Source organism: Vombatus ursinus, unplaced genomic scaffold (assembly GCF_900497805.2).
Source record: "Vombatus ursinus unplaced genomic scaffold, bare-nosed wombat genome assembly UNPS02014945.1, whole genome shotgun sequence".
Taxonomy (NCBI): Eukaryota; Metazoa; Chordata; class Mammalia; order Diprotodontia; family Vombatidae; genus Vombatus; species Vombatus ursinus.
In genome coordinates this window covers 28,271,870-28,289,371 of record NW_020954723.1, presented here as the reverse complement: position 1 = coordinate 28,289,371, position 17,502 = coordinate 28,271,870, and the positions used below count along the sequence as shown (strand labels likewise).

The window sequence follows — 17,502 nt, the reverse complement described above, 5'->3', positions numbered from 1 at the left end:
CCATCTTGGAGTTGGGGGAGGATGAGATGGGGAGAAAATTTGAAACTCAAAATCCTGTGGAAATGAATGTTGAAAACTAAAAATAAATTAATTAATAAAATCTGAAAAAAAAACAATCATAGAAGCAATAATAGAAGGGAAATCCCAATTCAAATAACTACAAAATGCATAAAATATCTGGAGAACAACCTCTCAAAGTACACAAAAAAACTTGTATTGATTCAATTACCAAGCACTCCTTAAAGAAATAAACAACAAACTAAACAGTTGGAAGGATATTCAGTGCTTATGGCAAACCCATGTCAATATAATAAAAATGACAATGCTACCAAAATTAATTTACAATTTTAATGCTATACCAATCAAATTACCAAAGGGATACTTTACAGAGCTTGATAAAATAATAAGAAAATTCATTTGGGAAAACATAAGGTAAGGTAACAAAATTTACCTAGGGAAAAACTCCATATTTGATTAAAAATACTGCTGGGAAATTTGGAAAGCAGGCTGGCAAAAATTAGGCTTAGACCAACCCCTTACACCACACTACACAATACATTCTAAATGGATATATGATCTTAATATTAAAGATCATACCATAAAAAAAATCAAAAGAGAAACAGATACTCTCACAGACTTGCGTAAAAGATATATTGTTAACTAAACAAGACATAGAGGCAATTACAAAAGACAAAATGGATGACTGATTACTGGAAACTGAAAAGTGCATTTAGGACAAGAAAGGAAGTAGTTGAATGGGAAAAATCTTTGATGCAAATTTCTCTGATAAGGGTTTGATATATAAGATATATAAACAATTAATAAATACATATATAAGACTAATAGCCATTCACCAATAAATAGTCAAATTATTTGAAAGTTTAAAAGACCTGCAAAGTATTCACAACCACATGAAAAGATGCTCCAAATCACAAATAATAAGTGAAATGCAAATAAAAACCCCCAAGGTTTGATATCACACCCTGAAAATTAACAAAAATGACTTAAAATGGCAACAGTCAATATTGGAAAGGTTATGGGAAGATATGCAAACTAATACATTATTGGTGAGATTATGAGGTGGTATAACTATTTTGGAAAGCAATTTGGAATTATGAAAATACAGTGATTAAATGTCCATACTCTTTAAACCAGAGACTCCATTACTTATTTCCCAAGGTAGCCATCAATAAGAAAAACGTCTCCATATAATCCAAAATATTTATAATGGCATTTTTTGTAATAGCCAAAAAAATTGGAAAGTAGATGTCCATCATTTGGTGAATGGCTAAGCAAATTGTGGTACATGAATGTACTGGAAAATTCCTGTGTTATAAGAAATGGTATGTGATGAATATAGAGAAGCATGAAAAGATTTATATGAACTGATGCAGAGTGAAGTATGCAGAGCCAGGAAAACAATGTAAATGGAAAGAACAACATACCAAAAAATCAAAAGTGAATGAAACAAAATTATAAAGATCAAGTGAGATTTCAATGAAGAAACATGAAAAGACATCCTCAACCTACCCCCTTGTGGAGGTGGGAAGTCCACATATATTACATATTGCACATATATTCTAACTTTTTCAAGGCATTGATTATTTGTGCTGACTTTTCTCCCTGTGTAAAAAAAATACTGCTTGTCATATGGAATGGTTCTTGGGGAGGGAGTATGGTAAGAATACATGGAATACTATGATAATGTAAGAAACAGAAAATATCAATAAAAACATATTTTTTAAAAAAACCTCATACATAGATTATTTGCTTTGCAGAACCCCCAAACAACAGAAATAGGCAACAGATAAATAAATACAGCTACCAAAGAAAGCACAAATAATGAAATAAATTACCCTGTCTCTAGAGGCTACTAAAAGGAAAAAATACATACCTATGGGGTTAGAACAACAACAGCAAAATAACTATAGAAAGACCATTAAGGGATTTCTTTTTAAAAGTATACAGGGAATAAAAATGAAAGAAAATACAGCAGGTGAAATCGATAGCAAAGTGTTAAAATTAAAGCACCTATCCTCACTTTCTGATAATAAGCAGTAAATGAAATTACTGAATTACTAAATAAAAAGAAGTCTCACGCCATCAGACCATAACACTATATTATGTTTTTGTTGTTGTTGAGTTGATTCAATCATGTCTGACTCTTCACGACCCCATCTAGGGTTTTCTTGGCAAAGATACTGAAGTGGTTTGCCATGTCCTTCTCCAGCTCATTTGTCAGAAGAGGAAACTGAGGTGAACAGGATTAAGTAACTTGCCCAGAGTCACACAGCTAGGAAATATCAGATTTGAACTCAGGTCTTCCTGACTCAGTTTTACTTACCCTGGATTAAGAGCTAGAAAGGATATTAGATTCTATCTGGTTGAACCCTTTCCTCTTCAGGATTAAGAAACCGAGAACTAGACAGATAAAATGACTTATTTGCCCAAAGTTATCCAGGTAGTGAGTGACAAAAGTAGGATTTTAACCCAGGTCTTCCAGTATTAAATCTAGAATGAGACTTTCTCTTGCTCTCATTTAACAAAGGAAGAAACTGAGGCCCAGGCACATACAAAATCACAAAGCTAGCAATTCAGAGTGCAAGGATGTAAGCTAAGGATGCTTCAAATCTTATCCTTTATCACTTTATGACCTTGTCTCTAGTCTTGTCTCTATCTTGATTGACCTCCTCACAATACAGTTGTCTGCATCCTTCGTAAAATGTAATGCCCAGAACTAAACACAATACTATAGATGGGGCTATGACCTCCCTAGTCTTAGGTATTACTAATGCTGCTTCAGGTGGAATTTGCTTTTTTGACCGCTTTATGGCATCTGAATCCTCAGATCTTTTTGATGTATACTGATATCCAGAAAAGTTGTCCCCATTTTATCTTGGTGAAGTTAATCTTTTAAATCCAAGGTCAGATTTCACATTTGTTTTTACTAGAGTCCATCTTATTAGATCTAGTCCAACATTTTAGTTGGTCAAGATTTTTTTTAATTAATTTATTTTTATTTATCAACAATCACTTCCATATTCTTTTGAGTTTAAAATTTTTCTCCCCCTTCCTCTTCACCACCCTCCCCAAGATGGAGCACAATCTGATATAGGCTATACATATACATTCCTATTAAACATATTTCCACATTAGTGATGTTGTAGGTAAAAATTAGAACCAATAGGAGGAACCACCAGAAAGAGGAAACAAAACTCAATAGAAGAAAAAAAATAGCAAATAGTATGCTTCGATCTGCATTCAAACTCCATGGTTCTTTCTTTGGATGTGGATGGCATTTTCCATCAGGAGGCCTTTGGAGATGTCTTAGATCCTTGTATTGCTGGGAAGGGTTAAGTTTATCAACATTAGACATCACATGACATGGCTGTTATTGTGTACAAAGTTCTCTTGGTTCTGCTCATTTCACTCAGCATCAGACCACGCAAGTCTTTCCAGGTTTTTCTGAAGTCAGCCTGTTCATCATTCTTATAGCACAATAATATTCCATTATATTCATATACTACAACTTGTTCAGCCATTCCCCAACTGATGGGCACCCTCTCAGTTTCCAATTCTTTGCCACCACAAAAAGATCTGCTATAAATTTTTTTGTACATGTAGGTCCTTTTCCCATTTGTATGATCTCTTTGGGATACAGCCCTAGAAGGACTATTGCTGGGTCAAAGGGTATGCACATTTTTATAGCCTTTTGGGCATAGTTCCAAATTGCTATCCAAAATGGTTGGCTCCAACATTTATCATTTTTTTGCTTTGTCATCTTGGCCAATCTGATAGGTGTGATGTGGTACCTCAGAGTTGTGATTTGCATTTTTCTAGTCAATAGTGATTTAGAGCATTTTTTCTTATGAGTATAGATGGCTTTAATTTCTTCATCTGAGAACTGCCTGTTCATATCCTTTGGTTGGTCAAGATTTTTGAGGAGCTGGTGGTGCAATGGATAGAACTCTGGCCTGGAATTTGGAAGACCTGAGTTCAAATCCAGCCTCAGACACTCACTAGCTCTGTGACCCTGAGCAAGTCACTTAGCCTCTGTTTGCCTCAGTTCCCTCAACTGTAAAATGGGGATAATAGCACACCCAGGATTGTTGTGAGGATCAAACAAGATAATATTTGTAAAAGCATTTATCACAGCACCTGGCACATAGTAGGTGCTATGTAAATAAATGCTTGTTCCCTTTCCCTTCTTGGTTTAGGATTCACCCAATGTGTTTATCATCTATCTCAGCTTTGGGCTTTTTGGAAATTTGACAGGCATCCTGTTATTCATGGTAGCAGACCTTAAAATCTGAAATAGGTCTAGAAATTTATTTATTTATTTAGAAATTATTAGGTCATTTGGTAGAGTAGAGCCAGCAGGAGAGGAGGTATGGCTTCCTCCCATCCTGGCTCTGGCACGTTACATTACATAGGATTTAGACAAAGGTTCCTGTGAACTAATCACACATACACAGTTTAGGCAAAGTTGCTGAGAGGGCAACTTGAAAGCAAGGTAGATTGAGATAGATATGAGTAACTGTAAATATTCAATAAAATTTGAGTGAAGTCAAAACACATGCTTGGATGGACTCATCAAAAGTCCTTGGTGTGGTGACCCAAAATAGAAATGCTTTGGGTGGACCTAGGACCTGGAGGAACTCAAAATACCTTGTAGCCATCTTCAGCATCCCTAAAGAGTTACCAGGGTGCAACAACATTCTGGGTGCAGACCACCTTTAATAACATAGATTTCTAATAATTTTCTGAATGATAGAATAAATCATTTTTCCTTCAATTTCCTCCTTTTGGTTTTTTCCAACCCAAATTTTCTCATACTAGTGAAACCATAATTACAGAAGCAGAAAAGCTGAGTTAAGGTATCAAAGAGAGTTCGTTAAAACAACCTGAATCAATGGAATCATCCTCCTTATCCATCTTGTCTCATTATTTATTGAAAGAGGCGAAGGGACGTGCTTGGTGACAAACTTTTCCCAATGTCTTATAGTCCGAGAGATCAATTTGAGTAAGTCTCAGAGGTTGTAAATCAGGGGACTTAGAACAGGATTTCTACCTGAATTATTACTCCATAAGTCAAGTTTTTGTAAGGTAAGGTTAACATACACAGAAAACAGGCTTTCAATTGACCAAAAAGTTATAGGAGAAATGGTCCTGATCCCTGAACAATATTTAAAAGGAATTAGGGTATGCTCCTCTTCCAGACAAACATAAACAGTATTAAAAACAAAACAAAACAGCCAAAGTAATACAATAATGATGATCAGCGCTAAATAGCATCATCTCCTTTTTCCTGGTAACCCACTCTCAATGTTCATTTAATCAGAAACTCCATATTGAGTCCTAGCCATCCCACGTAGTTGTATGTGAATTAGCCCTCTTCTAAAATTTCCAAAAGAAATTGTTTCTAGGGATCATGTTTCCCTCAGAAATTCTGGAATAGCTCTCATTCTCAGGGTAACTCTCAAGGGAACTCCTCTTAGCAGATTTGCTTCTCTGGTTGCAAATCACTGGCAGAGATTCTCTATTTAATCTTGTTAAAATCTGCCAGTAACAAGACTCAGTATACTTTAATGTCCTAAATTTGGTCTTCCAGTAACCAGTTCATGTGGTGAAGACCAGATCAAATCTCATGGCTCTAATCCTTTTAACAACAGAAATATAAGAAGAACATTAAATGAGGAACCCGCAATTTACCTAAAACTTCAGAGATTTTCAGTTTTTACATACCACTTGCTTTTTCTATCTTTACTTGAACGTGGTACCTGATATGGACAATGCCATCAACAGGATGAAGGAGGAATCTTAAAAAGGATTCAAAAACCCCAGAAAAATGCTGGCTACTGTAAGCCTCCCATCTGTATTGCCTATTAACCTTGAAGGCAAAATAAAATTTTTGAATCTAAAGTCTACTGTTACTAAATTAGCTCTAAGATGTAACTTTAATACATATTATTCCAGGTACACTTTCGTAATTTTCATAATCTATCAGATAAAACTTACTCTTTTCTATGAGCAACCTTGTAAGTCCCCCTATTTTAGCTAGGAATGTTCCTATTTTCTCTAATTTCATTACTTTAGAACTTTACAACATGGAGTCAACAGGCCTGATAAGATCTTTGGTCCTGCCTGAATAGGAAGTCCTAAAAACTTTAACCATTTTAAAGCAAAGTATACTCAATTAAGTGGTGCAGTGGCTAGAGTGCCAGATCTAGAATCAGGAAAATCTAGACACTTACTAGCTGTGTGACCCTGGGCAAATCACTTAACCCTATTTGCCTCAGTTTCCTCTTTTGTAAAATGAGTTGCCACAAATGGGTTCATGAGGAATTGGACAGGACTGAAAACAACTGAACAACAATCTTAGAGCCTAAGGCTCTAACGATTGAGACTTACCCTTCTAATGATCCTTCAAGGACAGAATTTTAGTATGTTTTACTTGAATAATTTCATGCCGCAAATTTTATTTCTATAGTTTCCATTTGGTAAATGTTAAAACTTGACAGAGAATCGTCTGCCTGAAATCACCAATAGCCATTTCTCCAAAAAGTTTCTCAAATCCTTCCTATCTCAATGGAATTAACAACCTCAAACCTCTTTCCAAAACTCCATACCCTTGACTTTCAAACTCTCTATTCATACTGTCAGTGCAAACAGACTCCAACTTTTACTTTCCACCCATTGTCCACCTATCTCTACTTACTTAAACATTCTCTCTTGAAATTTTTGTTTCTTTCAGTGGGCTTTGATTAAAACTTATCAACTTTGAAACTAACCTGTCTTTTTACACTTTCATTCCTCACTCCATCTCATCTTATTTCTTCATCATATTCCAGTTTAGCATTCCACTGAATCTCTTCTGTACAGATTTCCTTATGCAATATCAATTAATTGCTATACTTTTACTTCTGGAGTTGCATAGTCTATTTCAACTCAGGTGACTTAGCTACCAGTTTACCTAAACAATTAAATTCTGTTAAATCATTTCAAATTAGCCTTAATTTTGCTTATTCCCTAGTGGGTGATATTATCTTCTACTAGAACAAAATAAATCTATCACCTTCCAGGAAGGGGAGAGAAGCTGTGTTTTACGTTTAGTCTTAATCCTAGCTTCAAACCTCAATGTCCACTAATATGTTAACATACCTTGAAAATTTACAGTAAAGGTATTAGACTTCAGTTACAAATTTCAGTTTCTAATAATGCCATAAGTTTCTACAAACCAGGAAAAAGGTTTCCTTCCTTTTCTTGCCTGTCTTTAACTCTGCAGGTTCCAACCTGGTCAGGGTTGTGAAGGCAAGAAACTCCCAGTTTTCCCTCTTTATCTCCCACTGAAAGTCTAATTTAAAAAATCAGTGAGAGTAAGTCCCTGCTCAGTATTACAGATAGTTAGGAGAGAGATTTTGAGGCTTCATTAGCCTTCCCTTACCCGTCTAAGCTGTTTCATAGTTTTGCTGTCTCACAGCGGTTTTTAATGAGTAACGAGGTATTCCCCTTCAAAGTTCTCCAAGGTAAACAAGACCTTGTTCGGGCTATAGAATTTCTGAAGTGGAAGCCCCACCGAGCCCACCTCACTGCCCACCAAATACAAATTTCTCTCACTAATCTAAGGTCCTCTTAAGTGAATGAGGGTAAAACTAATGCCCCTGTTCACCAGGATATCTGACTGGCTACTAACCTACTGGTATCTAGGGAGAGTTGAGGAGAAAGACAGGAAGAAAAGGAAAATAGTAAGAAAAAAAGAAAAAGCTTTACCAAAGGACCACAAGTCTAATTTTAATCAAATTTTGAGTTGCTATCTGGTCAGTTCCTTCTGCCTGTTTGCAAAATTCCAGTTTGAGATACCAGTTTTAGCTCCAGTATTGACTGATATATAGATCAGTTCTTTGATGTATAAATCTTTACCTTCCTCTTTGCCCTCTGTAAAAATTTAAATTGTACGCATCCTGCTTTGCCCTATATAAGATGATTGAAAATGCTACTTGTGCCCCCCGATTTGGTGCCAAGGGACCGTGCGTGGAGTATATAATAAACCTGTTATTAAAATGTCTCTCTGTGATAAGTATGATTGACAGCAGCATCTATCAACATATCCCTGAATATTTTTATACCAGAGGCTTTGTCAAATGATTTGCTAAAATCTACTTACTGCTCACCAGGTGCAAGGCTCCATCACTTGAGGTTATACTTGTTCATATTCCCTGTTTTCTCGGACCCATTCCATCTGCTGTTGCTTCTCTTTAGCATATACCATACCACTAGCTGTCTGGACCCGACTGTCCAGTTGCCTCCCAATGTAATACAACTAAGCACCCCAAGCTTAGACCCACTGCCAGCATGAGCAGCACGTCACTGACAAACAGAAGTAACCTTGTCCCCATTATCAACAAAACACGTTGCATCACAATCATTTATGCCTAGACTGATTTTTTCCACCCTTCTCTAAGATCATAGTTGATATTCTACCAAGTTTAAGAAGGCTGAAGATTCACAGCACAAATATAATCCAAGAAAACCTCAACACCTAGCCCATGACATGAGAGATTTAAAGGAGAGGAGGTTAAGATTCTTAATTCTGTCCTAGTGGTCACAATTCTATAACTTGCCACATGATGGCAGCAGGAGCTCAGGCCATATCCATAGAAGCTAGTGAGTGTCTTGTGTGGCTCATGATTGAGAGCTGGAAAGGACCTTAAAGATAACGAGTCCTCTCTATTTAATAGGTCAAGAAACTGAGACTCAGGGGAAGTACTTATCCAAGGTCATACAGATAGTGAGTGTTAAGTATGTGTGTCCTTAGGGTTAGGAATGTATATAAGTCAAGGAAGTACAAGGTCTTTTGTACTGAGAGATCATTACTTAAATCCCCTTTATACAATTCTGGATGAATGGTACCCTTTGATTCATGCAGCATGATCAAGGTTGCCAATTCCGATATGACCATGTTTCTTTTGGAACTGGTATTAATTATGATTAGTCACTGGGGAAGCGCACTGTCTGTGTTTTTCTGACACCAGCTGTATTTTCCCCTTCCATTCATTCCTCAGAGAAGCAGTATGGTATAATGGAAATGAGGCAGCTGGATGACTCAGTAGATAGAGAACTTGTCTTGGAGTCAAGAAGACCTGAGTTCAAATCTGGCTTCAGATATACACTAGCTGTGTGACCCAGGGCAATTCACTTAACCCTGTTTGCTTCAGTTTCCTCATCTGTCAAATGAGCTGGAGAAGGAAATAGCAAACCACTCCAGCGTCTTTGCCAAGAAAACCCCAAGCACAGTATGATCCACAGGGTCACAAAGAGCCAGACTTGATTGAACAACTGAATAACATACTGGAAATGAACTGAGATTTTAGAATCAGAACACTGGAACAGAAGCCCAGACTCTGCTGCTTTTTAGCTATAAAAGGCAAAGTAGTAGAGAGACCTCGGCTCTTCAGACTGGAAGACCTAGAGACAAGGCCCAACTCTGTCACTCACACCTGACAGCTTCAGTTTACTTATCTAGGAAGTTTCAATAATGGACATTCTCTCCACCAACAATAGATGCCAACGCACGATCTAGTGGATAAGTCCTATGACCTTAGCGATTAAGTGACTTGCTCAGGGATGCCCAGCTACCAAACAACAGAGGTGGGATTTGAACCCAGATCATCAGGACTCCAAGTCCTGCTCTCTTATCCGTTCTGCCATGCTGCCTCTGTTCTACTCCTCTCCAGATGAGTTAAGACTCATCTAACATGGGGATAGAAATATTTGCACTACTTACCTGAGTTGTGAAGAAAGTGTGTTGTTAAGTGCCACATAAATGTGAGTGGCTGTTACTATTATTATTATTATTATTATCAATACACTGAGAAGGAAAATAACTTTCTGGACAAATAGCCAGAAACTAAACTGTGCCACCTTGGGCTACCTCTCTGAATGTCCTCATCTACAAAAAGACACACTCCTACTATTCAACTAAAAAATCTAAGAGTCTAGTGAGCCCCACCCTATTTCTGTTAACAGACTGAGTATTCACTGGCAATGGTGAGAGATTTGATGTGTGCAATGGAACAAGCAGCCAGATTTCTCTGAATTAATTAAAAGTCTGAATATGGTCATTTTAATTCTACCACAGACATTTTGTTTTCTAGTGATACTGTGGGAGAACAATCCTTCTGTCCAAAAGTGCAGTTATATTCAGTTGTGTCAAGGTCACCTAATCATCTGTTCAAGAAGGGACCTCGGAAATCCTCTGATCCAAAACCTTTTACTGATGAAGAAGCTGGGGCCCAGAAAGGAAAAATGATGTCTCAAATCATATAAGGGGGAGTAAAGAGCAATCTTCTGAACTGGGTCAAACATCCAGAAAGCCTTAACTAATGACTGGATTATCTCTCTACTCAGTGAAACTCTCTGTCTTCCTCTCTCTCTTTCTGTCTTTCTCTCTCTCTCTCCCTCCCCCCTGTTTCTTTCTCTGTCTCTCTCCCTCTCCCTCCTCTCCATCTCTCTCTCTCTCTTCTTCCCTCTTTTCCACTCTCTCTCTCCTTCCTCTCTGTCTCCATGTCTCTCTCATATGTGTGTGTAAAAAAGAGTTCTATAGTCTGTGATATGGTATCCCTGTACACTAATTAATTTTATTAAGTATCTGTTGGATACTCTGTGGAATCTTTGGAGATCACAATAAGAACACTTCTATCTTTATGAACTCCATTCCTTTTTTTTAAAAAAAAAAAAAGCCACTATCACATACTGTGTAACTAATGGAAAGCCCAATGGACCCAGATATACACTGAGAGACCCATAGAGAAAGACGACATATTGTAAGTTTCTTCACTGGGAGCTCCCTACAGTATTGAAAATAGAAGCTTAGGCTTTTGTTTTGTTTTGTTTTCTTTTCTTTTCGATGTGGTAGAATAGAACTGATTATTTGGTATCAGAGAACCTAAGTTCAAATCCTACTTCTATCTCTACCTATTTAGTCTTGGGCAGGGGTATATGGGGTGTTCAGGGAGGACTAGCACCTCTGGTGTGGGGGCTTGCTGAGCCCTTTCAAGGTTGTCCATCCACTTTTGATGTCCATCTATCCCAACTCTCACCTGTGGTTCCAAGAAGCCTTAGCTTGAGCAGCAGTCACACCCTGGTACTCAGGTAAAATCGTTTCTGCAAAAGGGCTAAACCAGGTTTAAGGTAACCAACAGGCCTCCAACTTGTTTCAGTCTAGGGGTGCTGGGAGCCCCAAAATTCAAGGGCAAAAGGCGCAAGTACTGCCTGGAAAGAATTTGACAGCTCAAGCCTTCTTTCAGTCAGAGACAAGGTTTATTGTTTCACCAATAGAAGTGGGCGGGATTTTAAGAATCTTGAGCATTTGGTAGACTAGACTGACCTCTTTTATATGGAAAAAAAAGATTGTGGGAAGATTTGGATGGGATCTAGGAGTGGCCAATAGGCTGGGGTGACCCAGAGGTAACAGACAATGAAGGGCTGGGCTGGGTTAGAGGAAAAAGAGAATTGAAGGTCAGCGCCACAATGAAAGGACAGTTAAAAGGATTATTCTGGGATGAGCCAATGCCTCAGGGGAACGCCAGGGATTGGGCCATGTGGGAAAGTTTAGGGGCTTTTCCTTTTTGGGGTCCAGATCCCAAAGACATGGTCTTTTCCTTTTAGGGGTTCAGATCCCATCCCCATCACAACCCAGTGGTGAGTTAGAGGGATATCTACCCCAAGCATGTGAAGACTTCCCCCTACTCCCCAGTGGAATGGGCAGATGAGAATGATTTGTTCCAAAAGCCATGAAGGTGGCTGAAGCAGGTGCTGCGGAGTGCTTAGAGCTTGGTTAGACCTCAAAGACACCAAGGTCATCCACTGCATCCTGAGTTATAGCCAGTCATCCTGACTTCTGTCTTGCAGCTGGACTTGGAGGACTCTGGAAGAGAAAGTGAAGCTGATGACCATGCTTCATTTAAATCCAATTCACTGTCAAATCAAGACTTCACACCATGATGTTGTTGGTCCTCTTAGAAAACAAAGGGCGAACAACAACAGTCTTGGGCAAATCACTCTTCCTGGCTTTCAGTTTCTTTGTCTATAAAGTGAAGAGGTTGCATTAAATTATTTCCAAGATCTTCCTACTTCTAAATTTAGGATCCTATTAGGGACAATTAAGCCAAAAGAAGCTAGGGATGGCCCTGGTTCCATGACAAAAGAATCCGGAGCTCCTATTTGCAGATGTTAAACCTGACAGGTTTTTTATTCATTGGTTCATTCATTCCACAAACACTTATTAAGCACCTGGAGAAGATGCAAAGTTTAGATAGATGTCCCTGACTTCAAGAAATTTACATCCTAGTAGGGAATAAGATGCAGACACAAATAACTGCCAGAAGGAACCTAAAATCATTGCCAAAGATTATTAACTTCTTTGAGCAAGAAACTTAAAACCATTGGGGCACAGGTGGTGATTTCATCACAGCTGCTCACTGAAGACAAGAGATTTAGAGAGAAAAATTGATTTGGGAAGTGAACAGCTGGTTAAGGAGATGGTATCTAATATGAACCCCAATTTATTATCTAAGAAAGAGAAGTGAAATTGGGATACATGAGTTTATGGTCTAATTTCTCTCATGCTGGCTTGACATGCATTGCATGGGAGTTCAGTCCAAAACTGGGTTCCCCTAAGGAAGCCAGTTCAGAACTGGCTTGGTTTCGGATTTTGGGGTATAGCCTTATATGTCCTTCCAAGAGTTGGTGTTCCCAAGGGATGCCAATCAACCATGATTGGTCGACACACTAGGAGGTGGGTCATATCAAAATGTCACAGGGGCCAATATTGCCAGCCATCAAAGGAAATACCACCCCAAGTCTTGGGAGTCTGTCTCCCCCTAAACCTGAGTAGGACAAAATCAATCCAAGCCTGGGTTGGAGTTTGACCAAGATAAGAAGATTCAATGCAATCTCATTATCAGAGATGTTCTTTTGAACAACTTTGGACAGAAGGCTGTCAGGGTGGAGCTCTGAGTCTCCAGACACAAATAACCAAGAGAAATCATTTTTAACAGTAAGAATGGGGTTTGCATTTCTGAATCACGGCTCAAACCATAGGAATGACAGTCTCCTGGATATGAATTGGAGTACATCTAATGAAGACCAATAAGAATGCATTTGCCTGATGTCTTGCAAACTTAATAAAAAGCACTTTAAATCAAAAGGGTGGCAGAGGGTGAAAATTTTCTACATATGTCCATTAAGTTAGATTCCATACATCTGGAATTTCACAGCCTTTGACTCTGACAACTCTCAGATGCAGAGCTTGGTCTTCTTGGTAAGAGATTTCACCTTAGCTTTTCAGGTAGTGTCATAACCAAACAATAGTCACTTGCCTAGTAATCACCAGACAATTTAGGACTTCAGGGTTCCCAAGGTTTTAAAAATTTAGGGTCTTACATGTGGGTCTGTACGAATAAATGGGTTGGGAAAAGATATAGAGGTAATCTATGCCCTAGGGACAAGTTCATTGTCTCCTGGGCAGTTCAGCAGATTTTCTGGCCTTTTCATATGCAAACAAGTTATTCAAAGCCTCACATCCTTTAGTGGGTTCAAATAGACTACTCAAAGTTTTACAACCTTTTATAAAGTGTTTTATATCCTTTTATAAAATGATCTACTTACACATGAAAGGGGTTCCTCACTCTTTACAAAGTGCAAATTCAGTCTGAATGGAAACATACCCTTATATGGTATCCGTCTTCTTGCTCCTTTCTGAAAATTTGCCAGTCTTATTTTACATTAAGGTTAATTGGATGGCACAGTGGATAGAATGGTGGGCTTGGAGTCAGGAAGACTCGTTTTTGTGAGTTCAAATGCTACCTCGGACACCTAGCTGTGTGATCCTGGGTAAGTCACTTAACCCTATTTGCCTTAGGTTTCTCATATGTAAAAATGAGCTGGAGAAGGAAATGGCAAACCACTCCAGGATCTTTGCCAAGAAGACCCCAAATAGGGTCATGAAGAGTTGGATACAACTGAAATGACTAAACAACAAAAACTTCACATTAGCATGACAGATTTTATCAAATGTTTAGCTGAAATCCAAGTATACTAAGTCTATAGCAGTCCCTTGATCTGAACTGTTCAAAAAGGAAATGGGGTTAATCTGGCATGACCTGCTCCTGATGAAGACATGCTGGCTTTTAGTGATCATTGCTTCCCTTTCCAAATGCTCATAAAGTATCTCCTTAATCATATATTCTTGAATTTTGCCAGGAACAGACATTGAGCTCACTGGCCTCTGCTAAGCAGCTTCTACCCACTTTCTCTTTTTGAAATTGAGGTCATTTGCCCTTCTTCAGCATCTCTCCAGTTCTTTCAGTGGAAAAGACTACTGATAGCAGCTCAGCAAACATCTGTCATTTTTTCAATAGCCTATTGAATTGAACTCATTGAACAAGGTAAGGTGGTCTCTTACCATATCTCTTACATGGCCTGACTCAGACCAGCCCCCTCATCATCAAGATGCAGTATTGGAACAAGATTAGGCACCCTTAAGTCACTCAACAGTTAAAAAAGGATTTACTCACCCATAGCAGAGAAGGATATTCAACATGGTTAGTCAACTTGATTCATCTGAGCAAAATTATTTTGTCTGAGTTATGCATCGTGATCCATCATCCAAACAATAGAGCATACAGGGAGCTCCTCTGGCTGGTTGGTACTCAGGCAGTAAGGAAGTGACCTCAACAATCTAAGCCTTTTAGTCCCCAGAACCAACCAAATGTGGAGGAAGGTCTCAATATCTTTTAAGGGGGAAAAAAAAGCCTAATTTGCATAGGGAGAGGGGTCAGTATATTGCCCCTACAACAATTCTTATCAGAATTTTGAACTTTGTTCATCATTGTTATTCTATCCTCAGTGCAAAGATCATTTTTCTGGAAAAAGAAAATAGAAGCAAAGTAAGTGTTGCATAGTCCAGCTCATTATCATCCCACCCAATGCCAACAGCAATCTTAGTCTTTCTTTGTTCATCCTCTTGTTCCAACCTAATTTAAAACCATGCCAAACCAGCAGATCATATGCATTTTACACCCATGGATAGGAGATGTATTCTTAACCTAACAAGAGATAGAGGCAATTACAAAAGTTAAAATAGATTATTTTTGATTATGTGAAATTGAAAGCTTCTGTGCAAATAAAATTAATGTATCTAAGTTAAGAAGGAAAAGACTGAATGGGAAAAAAATCTTTATATAAAATTTCTCAGGTAAGGGTTTGGTATCCGAGATAAATGAACAACTAACAGATAAATATGTATGTGTGTGAGAACAAAACCCATTTCCTAACAGATAAGTGATTAAAGGATATGAACAAATAGTTGTTAAAAGAATTATGAACTATCAATAACCATATGAAAGAATGCCCCAAATCACTAACAATAAGAGAAATGAAAATCAAAATAGCCCCAATATTTCATCTCATTTCCAACAAATTAGTAAATGACAAAATACTGGAGAGATTGGAGGGAGATAGGGACACTGGTGCATTGTTGGTGGAGCTGTGAATCGATACAATCATTTTGGAAAGAAATTTGGAATTATGTGAATAAAGTGACTAAAATGAGCACCCCCTTTGACCCAGAGATTTTGCCACTATGTATATAGGTCATTGATAAGAACAAAATCCTCATATATACCAAAATGTTTATGACAGCATTTTTTTGCCATAGCAAAGAATTGGAAATAAAGTAGATACCAATTCTTCGGGGAATGGCTGAACAAATTGTGGCATATAAATATTATTGTGATATAAAAAATTATGAACATGATGAATATAGAGAAGCATGGAAAGGTTTACATGAGCTGATGAAGAGCGAAGCAAACATAGCCAAGAAAACAACATACAATAATGTAAATGGACAGAACAACCACAAGAATTACCAAGGTCAAAAGCCAAAGCTGCAAAATTACAAATAACAAACACAGCCTCAAAGAAGAAATATGAGAAGATATTCCTACTCTACTCCTTTCCAGAGGTGGGAGGTTCATAAGTGTAAAATATTGTATGTATTTTCAGACTTTTTCAAAGTATTGATTGGTTTTGTTGGGTTCTCTCCCTCTTTTTCTTTAATAACATTCTTTGTTACATGGCATATCTCTCTGGGAGGAGGAAGACAGGGGATGCTGGGAAAATTTTTGGTGATGGAAAAACACAAGATATCAGTAAAAATTTATTAGAGCAAAACAAAAAAATACCAAACTGTGGGTTTGTGCTTTGCATAGGTAGCAATCATGTTTCCTGATGAGTCATTTCCCAGCTTGAGTATATCCTATGCAGAGGGGCCTCACAAGAACCCCTAGCACCTGGGTCTGCATTGGAAGGTAGAAATGTAAGTTGGCCCTGCTTCCCCTAGCAATGCAGAAAAGTCAGGAAAAGTTTCCTGTGAAACTTTATCATTGTAATTAATAAGAAAGGATGTTAATATAAAACAATAACCTTAAGTGATAGGTATTAAACTTCTAGAACTGCAAGGAATTTAGAGATCGCCAACCTAATTCCTTAATGTTTTAAAGAATGAAACTATGGCCCAGAGAAGTTATAAAAATATTGTCATCTTTGTTTTATAGATGAGGAAACTGAGGCTCAGAAAGGTTAAGTGACTTACCCACTTACGCTCAGCCAGTTGATGACAGAGCTTCTTTTTCCTATTTGTCTTTTAGTTGTGGTATGTGGGATTACATGGGGCAGGCGTGTATGGTCCTTATGGAAGTCACCTGGCTTAAGATCCACCTTAGCCCCCATTCAGAGGCTGAGAATTTCTCATGCCCAACACGCTGAGACTCTCATGCCCGCTCGTCCCTGTGGGCGTTACTGATATTTGGGTTCCTTGGGAGTCAGGCCTATATGCTTTATCTCTAATAAACTATTTCTCTGGCTGGAAGAAGATTTGAGTTGAATTCTTGCAGACAAGCCCGCGTTGCGATCTGGGGGGTCCCAGCACCCCAAAACCTCTAGACCTCTTCAAGAGCGGTTTTTGCCTTCTCACGACAAGAAGAGAAAAGAGTGAGAGATCACCTTCTCAAACCTTTTATATTCACACTTAGTTGCAGTCTGACAGCATTAAAAAACTTTCCGTTATCACTCAGTAAGCCCACAGGAAACAGTCAGGGGATGGCTGCATGTGCTCTGAGGGGAGGGGAAGCAGTCCTTCATTTTGTACCAAATTTCATCTCATAATCATCAAACTTTTTTTTCCAGTCCAAAAATTCGTTCATAACCTTTCATTGTGTAATTGTCACATGGTATAATTCTGTTTGTCATACTGCTTAAAAGGTAAACAAAGCAGCAATGTGTTCACCAGTGGAAAGTGGATACACATTTCTCTCTCGAGCATCTATCCTGCCTGACTGTGAGCAATCAACCTCTTTAAGGAGTGAGAAGGAGCACGGCCAGCATGTGTCTCTCTACAGCTCACCCCCTAGGGCCATCCTCAGCTCTCCCCTCTGAACTCCA

The 17,502-nt window shown here is 38.3% G+C and overlaps 1 long non-coding RNA gene across 1 annotated transcript; it reads right to left on the bottom strand.

The window, feature by feature from the left end:
- Positions 1–11,886: 11,886 nt before the first annotated feature.
- LOC114029974 lies at positions 11,887–17,028 on the bottom strand. Its single transcript, XR_003567543.1, has 3 exons — positions 16,655–17,028; positions 14,577–14,924; positions 11,887–11,926 (listed from the first exon to the last, which is right to left on the bottom strand). It is a non-coding gene; the product is annotated as an uncharacterized LOC114029974 (long non-coding RNA).
- Between the last annotated feature and the right edge of the window lie 474 nt (positions 17,029–17,502).